This window comes from Mastigoproctus giganteus, chromosome 2, assembly GCF_048544385.1.
Source record: "Mastigoproctus giganteus isolate SK-2022 chromosome 2, ASM4854438v1, whole genome shotgun sequence".
NCBI classification, from domain to species: domain Eukaryota; kingdom Metazoa; phylum Arthropoda; class Arachnida; order Uropygi; family Thelyphonidae; genus Mastigoproctus; species Mastigoproctus giganteus.
The window spans coordinates 183,549,438-183,558,526 of NC_143576.1; positions in this window are offsets into that span (position 1 = coordinate 183,549,438).

Here is a 9,089-nt window from a genome sequence, read left to right on the forward strand (position 1 = left end):
TTGTTGCCATGACAGCACTGTCTAGAGCTTAATAGAGCGAGGAAGACCTTGTGTGAATACACGATTAGATCTATTGTTACCTTTGAAACCGAGTTACATAAAAGTCGCGATGCTGTCTCGAATTTTGTAAATATTTCCACCACTCCCCTCTACACAGTCAAAATTCTCAACGCGTTTTCCTTCAGTTGAATACGCTTCCCTGTCAAATAAAGTTGGTTACTGGTGTTCAGAATATCAACAATACCACGCAATACCAACTAGTTTTAAGAGTATAAAACTGGAAATAATAGCACTTACATTTAGCTAATTTTGCTTCTTTGAAAGACACTTATGATGGTACAACGGTAATATAAGACGATTTATATTCTTCTGTAAAATAAAATGATAAACAATGATCTATTAAGATTTATTAAGTAATAAATTTGGAATTAAAAACAATAATTTACTGGTAGAGATTAACAAGGTGTTTCGAGTATTTTAAATACAAACTTCTAAAACAATAATAGACGCCTTCATGTTGTGCACATATGACTTGATGTATTGAGACATCCTCTTTCAACTGTTATCGTGCAATGGACTGCTTAAAAGCCATTTTTATTATCTAATAAGATCTAATAATGGCGGCAGGAATACCAGTAAAGAGATCTCCCAGAAATTAATTAGTTAATTAAAAAACCAGCTATGCAATCCTCTTTGATCTAATTTTATATAAGTTAATTTTATGAAAAATAGACTCCTGGTATTTATTATATTATATAATGATTATGCGCTTGATTTATTACTTTTAGCCGAGTTAAAATAAATAATTGAAATTAATTAGAAACTACAGGGTTGCCAAAGCAAGAGTAGATTTCATATTGTCAATTATTCTGAAGTATAATTAAAGATGATTTATTTTACTACAGAAATAATGTACGTGTTGATGAAAAATCAAATCTGAAGTGTCCATCAGGAGTTGACTCACATTGACATTGTTTACAAATAATACTTTCAATTACAGAAGTCACAGCTTCTCGTAATGAAAATATTTGACTTCCATTTCTCAAAATATCTCCGTTTGGGTGAAGTATTCCATTCTGTTCTGGGATACTTCACCCAATATTAAGCTTTTCCCCCGTCTCTCAATACGACAGATTATTCCACCGTGTTGAAACCGCAGTTACTGTTATGCATTTCTTGCTATGATGATCCCAGTAGTGTTTTGGATCATATCATGGTATCTCCCATCATTCGCTATTCCAATTTCGACTTCATAAGCCACAAGATATTACGGATATATTATTCTTTTTTTCCATTTCCATACCACACGCAACAACGTGTTAAAGGGTAGTACATGCTGATGTATAATCGGTGGATATTTTTAGCTCGAGTCCAAAAATACTATTTATTAAAGTCACCAATCAAATGCAAGCGATTTTATCATTCACTATCAAGTGAAAACCAAGCCAAATCAGCCAGAAGGAATCCTTGAACAAACAGTATTCTGTGAGGACAACATCAGGATCATTTCGCGCCTTCTAAAAGCCTGGATGCAAACAAGAAAAGGATCATTCCTCACTATGCTTAAGTCACTCATTTATACAATTCTTTTCCGCTCCTGAGAGCGAGAACCTTGTTGTAGTGGCTTCCATGTTAACACAGACCTCAACAGCACTCTAAATGTTTCCTCAAAGTGCATCTTAAACAGCATTTAGTAATTGCATGTTCCGTTCACCATCTCTTGGATTTCTCAAACCTACCTTTCCATCTTCCCGAAATTTAAATCGCGTCTGCAGGCATATTCGGAAAGAGAAACGTTAACACAAACTTCTGGACAGCATGCCTTTTTGAGCTGCAATGACGGAATACTTCTTCAATAAAACACTAGCAGAATGCGGTTGGATTGTCCAACCGCATTCGGTTGGACAATCCAATTAATTGTAGTTAAAATTCTAACATTGAAAATTCAATACAAAAAGACATTCTCCATTTATTCTTTCAAACTACTACAATCTCAGCTCCCTATACTTCTTTGGGCAACCCCTGTACTTCATATTAAGTTCACAGTGACAGGCTTATAGCGTTTAGTTAAATCTCACATCCCTAGATGACGGTAATGAAACAGTGTAATCGCACGTTGTTTCGAGTTATTAGGTTTGCCATAAGAGACTCAAAAATCAGTAATTAAGGCAGGCACATAAATGAATTTTAATTCGCGGATGAAATTTCGTTTCTGCTCAATAGGAAACGCGGGTTCTTCTACCATTAAACACGTGATTCAGATTCCTGTAGCGAAAGAAAATGTTATCGACATTCGGTGATCTTCTCTTCCAGTACATTGCTGCTATTTGGGCAATCATGTGACAAAAAACAATTAGTTGCGATAACTAAATCTCGGTTGATTCAGTTTGATGATGCTGGCCGAATTAGTGGTAACAGGGAGTGACGCGGGACGCTCTGTGGAAACTTCTGTTGTATTGATTGAGAAATATGACGTTGATTATGTAATGCTAATTGTGTGGGCAGCACGGACGAGACCTGGTAAATTAGTTCTGCAGGCTTTACTGGACCCTCAGGGATGATCATGCCTGATTAGATATATGACGTTCCTAAGAGAGTGACGAACGCGCGCATGCACCAAATATACGCTCTTCCATGGCAAGGATTTGCGAAAACCAATAGGAAACAGATTCAGTAATTTTATCTCGTTAAGTTTATTGTTTTTATTAATAGAAATAAGTAATTACAGCTAGATGAATCATTAAGCCAAGTTATCGCTAATTTTAACTCACCTTTCCAGTTGTTTTAAGGTTCCTTTCCTAAGAAAAGCTAATGGAAGAGAAATTGGAAAAATCTGTTCGCATTTAGGCACCCTGTTAAAGGGAATTTGATATAAAATAAAAGTATGGCAATATTACAGAATATCAAATATTGTATTATCAAAATAAAATATTATAATATTTTGCTTAGATAATTTTTGATAATTTGTTTTTATAATTTTTAATAATATGGCCTATCGAAGTTATTAATGCCAACGAACTCTATTCGCTGTTATTTTTGTAATAGATTAATGTATCACTTTTTTATTAAAAAAAGAATCTAAAAAAAAGCTAAGAATTATTAAGTAGTGTATGCATCCCCGCACCCATTCATTAAATCACGTCTTTACAAATGTCTATCCGAGTTCTCTATCAAAGAAATAAGTATGAAATCGGTAAGAATTCTTAATCCCCAGGAGTAGGTATTTGTAACATCACGTAACGCAAGTCATGAATTAAATTAGCTTTTGAACCGATGCGGAAGATTTTCTTTTCGAAATAAAATATCTGCCGTTCTATAACTTTCCAATTTTACACATTTCACGAAATAGAAATTTTAATAAATAATTTTTTTCCCCTCTAAGATGAAAATGTCATTCATCCTCCTCGAATATCGGAATGAATGTATGATGTTTTTTTTTTTTTTTTCTTGAATTGGAGAAACGAGATGAAATTGCCTCTGGCTACAAAGGGAAGTCCTCATACGCAAACAGCCACTTACTGGTAAGATTGGAATGGTTTCTTTCGAGCGTAATACTTATATATCTGATCGTGATATTCATGCATATCAAGCGAAGCTTTGACAAAACATCCTCACATTAAAAGCGACACTTATACACTCCCGCTGATAACCAGTGCCGAATAGAAACAGACAGATGTCGCCCTCTGTTCCTGTTTTCATTTCCGAACTTTCCAAATATTGAGTTGTTTGTGCTCCGGTGTGGTTTATGTCGTCAGCTCGTGCACCCGTGTCATACCTCGATGCTCTGACGTCGGGTACCAGGGCTCAGGTTCTCTGTTACCATGGATATCTTTCCCCCACAACCACCACCACCCCTTCTCCTTCCATCCGCTTCTTTTATTCTCCATCATCACTCATACATCCCCTCTACGTTCCTTTCATCGTTAACTTAAAATTGCTGCGAATTCTAATAAATGTTTCAAATACATTTATCCATGTCTTCCGTATTGCAGATCTCTTCCTTTATAAATCGGTGTCGATTTGTTAAACTCACAGAGAGCCTGATGAAATCCTTTTGTGTCTCTTCTTTTTTTTTTTTTTTCGTTCAAAGAAGTTCGTAGCCACACAGAATTTCGACTAGGATCCCTTATACGAATAAAGAAACACGATAATACTGTAAATAAATTACACCTTTATAAATCAGGACGGCCTCATATGATACAGTAGAGTATTAATTAGTATAAATAAGAAGAAATACATATATAAGTGTTAATATGCAGCGCTAAGTTATACAGGGTTATTCGATTAAAATTTCAGCCCAGTTTACAATACAATACAATGTTTCATTAAAATCAAATACAAGGATTTAAAGGAAAAATCCATAAAACTGACTTCTACACCTGTATAAAAAATATTTTGTTTCTGTTTCCATAGTTACATCAGTACGCACAATTGAGCAATGAAGTTGTATGATAAATGAATAACTCAACAGAATATAATTTCCAATGATGCATTGTAAGTTTGTCAAAAACTCGTTCTGTAGAATGATGATGTGATGTGAAATTTTTCCCAGTTTTTTCCACCTTTTCTGAAACTAAAATAAAAGTTGTTTTCCGAAAACTAATTTAAAAATAATAATAACTCAGTTATCGAGAAGAAACTGCACGCAATGAAAGTAAAATAAAAAATACATGATCCTCGCGATATCACTCTGGTATGATGGTGTCACGTGTCTGGATGGGGCAAAGATCATTGTTGTTGATGTTCACGATTTTGAGTAGAGTGCATCGGTAATGAGGTTATTTAACTCGCTGTTGTTTAAGTATGAGATCGAAAACAGAGTGCTTCCGCGTAGCTGTTAGATATTCAAGAAACCATAAACATCACTTTACACTCATTACCTTTGAAAAATTACATTTTCCAAGTGACGCTTTTCGTCATTAGCGCATTCTCTTCCACCACACAAAAGCCTTAAGAATCCTAACTACCAGAGTTGCTTCGGGAATGCGTTTGGTGTCAGCACTGATTTTCTCGTTTAACTCAATCTCTGCCCCTGTTTATGCGAGAGTTTTACATTTTATGATTTCAAAGAGAAATGTTGTCCTGTCGGATCGGAAGATTTTAGCAAGGGAATCATATCTCTAACTGTTCTAGTAAAACTTTGGATTGTTCTCATTTCTTTTATTTATTTATTTGTATACTTCTAGCGTTACCGCTACGTTCAATTCAGATATAACGAATCACATCGTTCGTGAGAGCCATCCATATATTATGTCACGCTCAATACCAGATTTAGATAGCCTGGGAAGCCCCTAGCGCAAATATTTTAGACTTTCTAAATTACTTCGCGGTTGTTCCAGAACAAATAGTAATCCTGTTTTTCAGAGCCCCTGGAATTTTGGGCCGGAACACCGTCCTCCCCCGCACCGGGTGGAAAAGACCTGAATTCGAACCCCGTTGATGACGTGAGGAATAATTTTTATGGGCCTTTTTCACAACGTGACTCAGTTAGTCGGTCTCAGCAGGGTAGCATTATTTTTTCTTCCAGAAACTCGGGTTTTTCGTCCAGCAAACAGAAAATCGACCTCAGAACACACGCAAAATACAGACAATATGGACTTAGTCGCTGATGGTCCTAAAACTCTACTACAACAATAAACAACGTCCAGAGCAAACTTTCTGAAGCATGCAGAGCAGCCCCCGAAACTCTAAATTTAACTATTTTTAAATCTTTCTGTTTGCCAGTGAAATGATCACAATGATAAAAACATCATCTGGTTCAGCCACATCGTTTATGAGTGCTGCATTTGCAAATGTGGCATTGGATCCATTAGTTTTGTGGCTGTTTCTCCACAAATGGCGTACTTTACCCCATTTTTTCTAACTACTCGAGATTCAGAGCAAAGGATTGAACTTATTTCCGTTTCTCTCTACGTCTAATGAAACATTTCTTCCGCTTCATTAGGTATAAAGTGGCTTTCAAGAACCATGGATTTTTCAAGTTCAGCCCCGTTCTCCTTAAGCCAAAATTATATCTATTGTTACTGTTCCACTACAATTTCTTTTGTAAGGACTGGAGGTCACAATTTCATTTTTAAGCTTTTCTTTTTCTAGCTACGCTCCTTTCTGTTGCTAGCGTCTGGCAGTTGTGATAAATTCTTTAATATTTCTTCAGTCCATTTATTCTTTGGCCTATCATCGTTTTCGTTAGAGTTTGTGGCTATACATTGATTAATAATGTTGCTAGACCTAAGTTAAACGTATAGCTAAAACATTTTGCAACTCATTTTTCATGGATTCTTCATTCCAGAAACCCCTGTTTATCGACTTTCTCTTAAATTTAGGTATTCTGATCTTTCCACCTGCTGCGGGAATTATTCACGCTGTTGATTCAAAACATTGGAAATGAGGATTCACCAATTGTCAGTTAGAATTTTACCATCATTTATTATCAAACATTAGATTTCAACAATATATGGAGTTACGCAATTTTCGAAGATACCCAGTCCTTCTACAACAAATTCCATAATGGATAAACTTAAGGCTTAGGGAAAAAGAAGGATTAGGTTTCGCAGTTCGTTGTTGTCATTGGGTTTTAGGAGCATTAACGACTATTGTTGCTATTGGTCATATTGCTCCGTATGTACTGTCTGTAAATTTCGCGTATTCTGAGGTCGATTTTCTGTTTTCTGGACGAAAAACTCCAGTTTCCGGGAGAAAAAAACCATGCTACACTCATCTGAGACCAACAACTCAGCCATGTTGTGGAAAGGACCCATAAAAATTCGTCTAGTTATCGACGGGACTCGAACCCAGGTCTTTTCCACCCGGTGTGAGGGAGGGAGGGAGGACGGCGATTTTACCAAATGTGCTACCCACTAGGGCCCGCAGTTGGTCTAGTGTATCATCTGCGATGAAATAAGCCATGGTCTCAAAAAATATTTTTTGCGTATGGCGAGTTTCTGGTGTATATGAATGGCCTCCAATACGAGTCTGATATTCTGCTCAATTAAAATCTTCCTTTCTGTCAATAGTAATTTAGTAACTTCATATATTATTTTACATTAGTTATGATATCAATATTTGCATTAACAATATCCAGACAAGAACTGATTTCAAACTACAGGACAGCGAAGTATGATGGGCAATTTAAACGGAAAGTGATTTTAAAATATTGGCAAGGAATTGATTTCTATGAAATCGCACATTGTAAGTGTCCACTCAATACGCGCTCAAGGTGTCCACTTGTCTCTTTATCTTCTACCATTAATGCAGCTTACAATGGCTGATCGTATTATAAAAATTTCCTCTATGTTATTGTATGCGCATTAATGAAAATTCTTTAGTGAAAGAGAGAGAAACGGAGAGGGGGTGGAGTAATTTCATAATCATGGCTGTTCTCACCGAATAAATACGCACTTAAGTATTAAAAAAAAAAAGAAAGATAGAACATAAGATAAGTAAATGAAAAACGCAGCACGAGCCACGCTCCATTTAACAAAAATCCCAAATGTTTTGAATTCCTTCATGACTCTGACCGATGGCCCTACAGTAACTTGAAAACAGAACCGTAAGCGAAATTGTTCCTTTATCTTTAAGGCATTCACATATCACATATTGCATTTTGTTAGACGAAGCAAATCACCTCAGTGCATCGAGGGAATGAACGATAGTAGCACTTGGACAGCATTCCGAAGACCTCTGCGAAAATCAGAGGGCAAAGTTGATTATTTACTTTCCGATGCTTGTTGCGCGTTTGGAACAGACAATGACCACGCCAATGGTGAGAGGTGATTCCATCCGCTCAGCGATTATTCCTTTGTTATTCCAAAATGGCGTATTTCAGGAACACCAAGTGATCTGTAATTTTTATTTGTACGCAATATTTGCCCGATGGATTTCGTAGGTAAAAGATGTAGATATTTAAATTGTTTGTCTGATTTTCCCTCTTAGCTCAAGAATTTGAATAAAATATGATGGACTTGTACCATATTTCGACGAATAGTTTTACCCTGGTTCCCAAGAAGGCGCTTCTGCGTGAGATTTGTACGGTGATCGAGAAGGCAGCAATGTTAACTGATGTCGCGTGCTCATGTGCGTAACGTTTTGTACCGAATTGTGTACAGTTTCACCTGCTGAAAATTGTGTACAATAAAATTCTGAAAGAATATCAACGTTGCCTCCTGTATTTTTGAGGTTTTTGTTGCAAATCCGTTTTCATAATCCTTTTCAGAGGCGAGTCTCGTGATCATTTTCTTCAAGATTAAATATTATCATTAACAGTAACATTTATTAATTCCCAAGGAAAAGACCTCATCCACAGGCCCATCGAGAGGTGGGGGACCTGAAATTCTTCAAGGGGACCTTAAAGAGACCTTACCCAGAAGAGACCTTAAATTCAATTTTTAAATAATTAATTTCCAATAATCGGCAAAAAAAAATTCTACAAACTTAAAATTAAAAAAGTTTTAATTTTATTTTTTTATCTTATTGATTTATTATATGTTAGAACTAACTTATTGATTTTTTAACACTCACATCTACATGGGAACAGGCACAAACACATATGAAAAAAAGCAGGGGAGGCTCCTCATGCATTTTGCTTGTCCCTCATTAGCTCTCAACGTCCTTGCTCATCAACATGAAGTGACTCCACTTACAATCTATAAAGCACTAAGTATTGCTGCTGGAGCTGTTGACCAGATTCATAAAAAGAAATTCCACCTCGAGACATTCGACCTGGATTTCTGTCAAAAATCTTTCATTTCATTTGCGCACGGAGTAAGAAGTACCAAAGTTTTACCATGGAGTGAAATATTCTTCCCGATCATTGAGTAGGTGGGAGTATGTTGTTACTCATTGTAATATTTTCAAATTTGGAAACAATAATTTACATATCCGAGCGATTTCAAAGCGTTTATCCAGGTAGCTTTGAACATATGGTAGACGGCCTTGACCACCGTACTTACCTGCGATAGTAATCCTTGGAATTTCTTTTATTGAGGTTATCTCAAACAGCAGTTAAGCAGGAAACACCCACACACTATTAGAGAATCGATAATCGTGCTATCAATGGTACAGAAAAACGCAATAATAAGTAAAACATATTT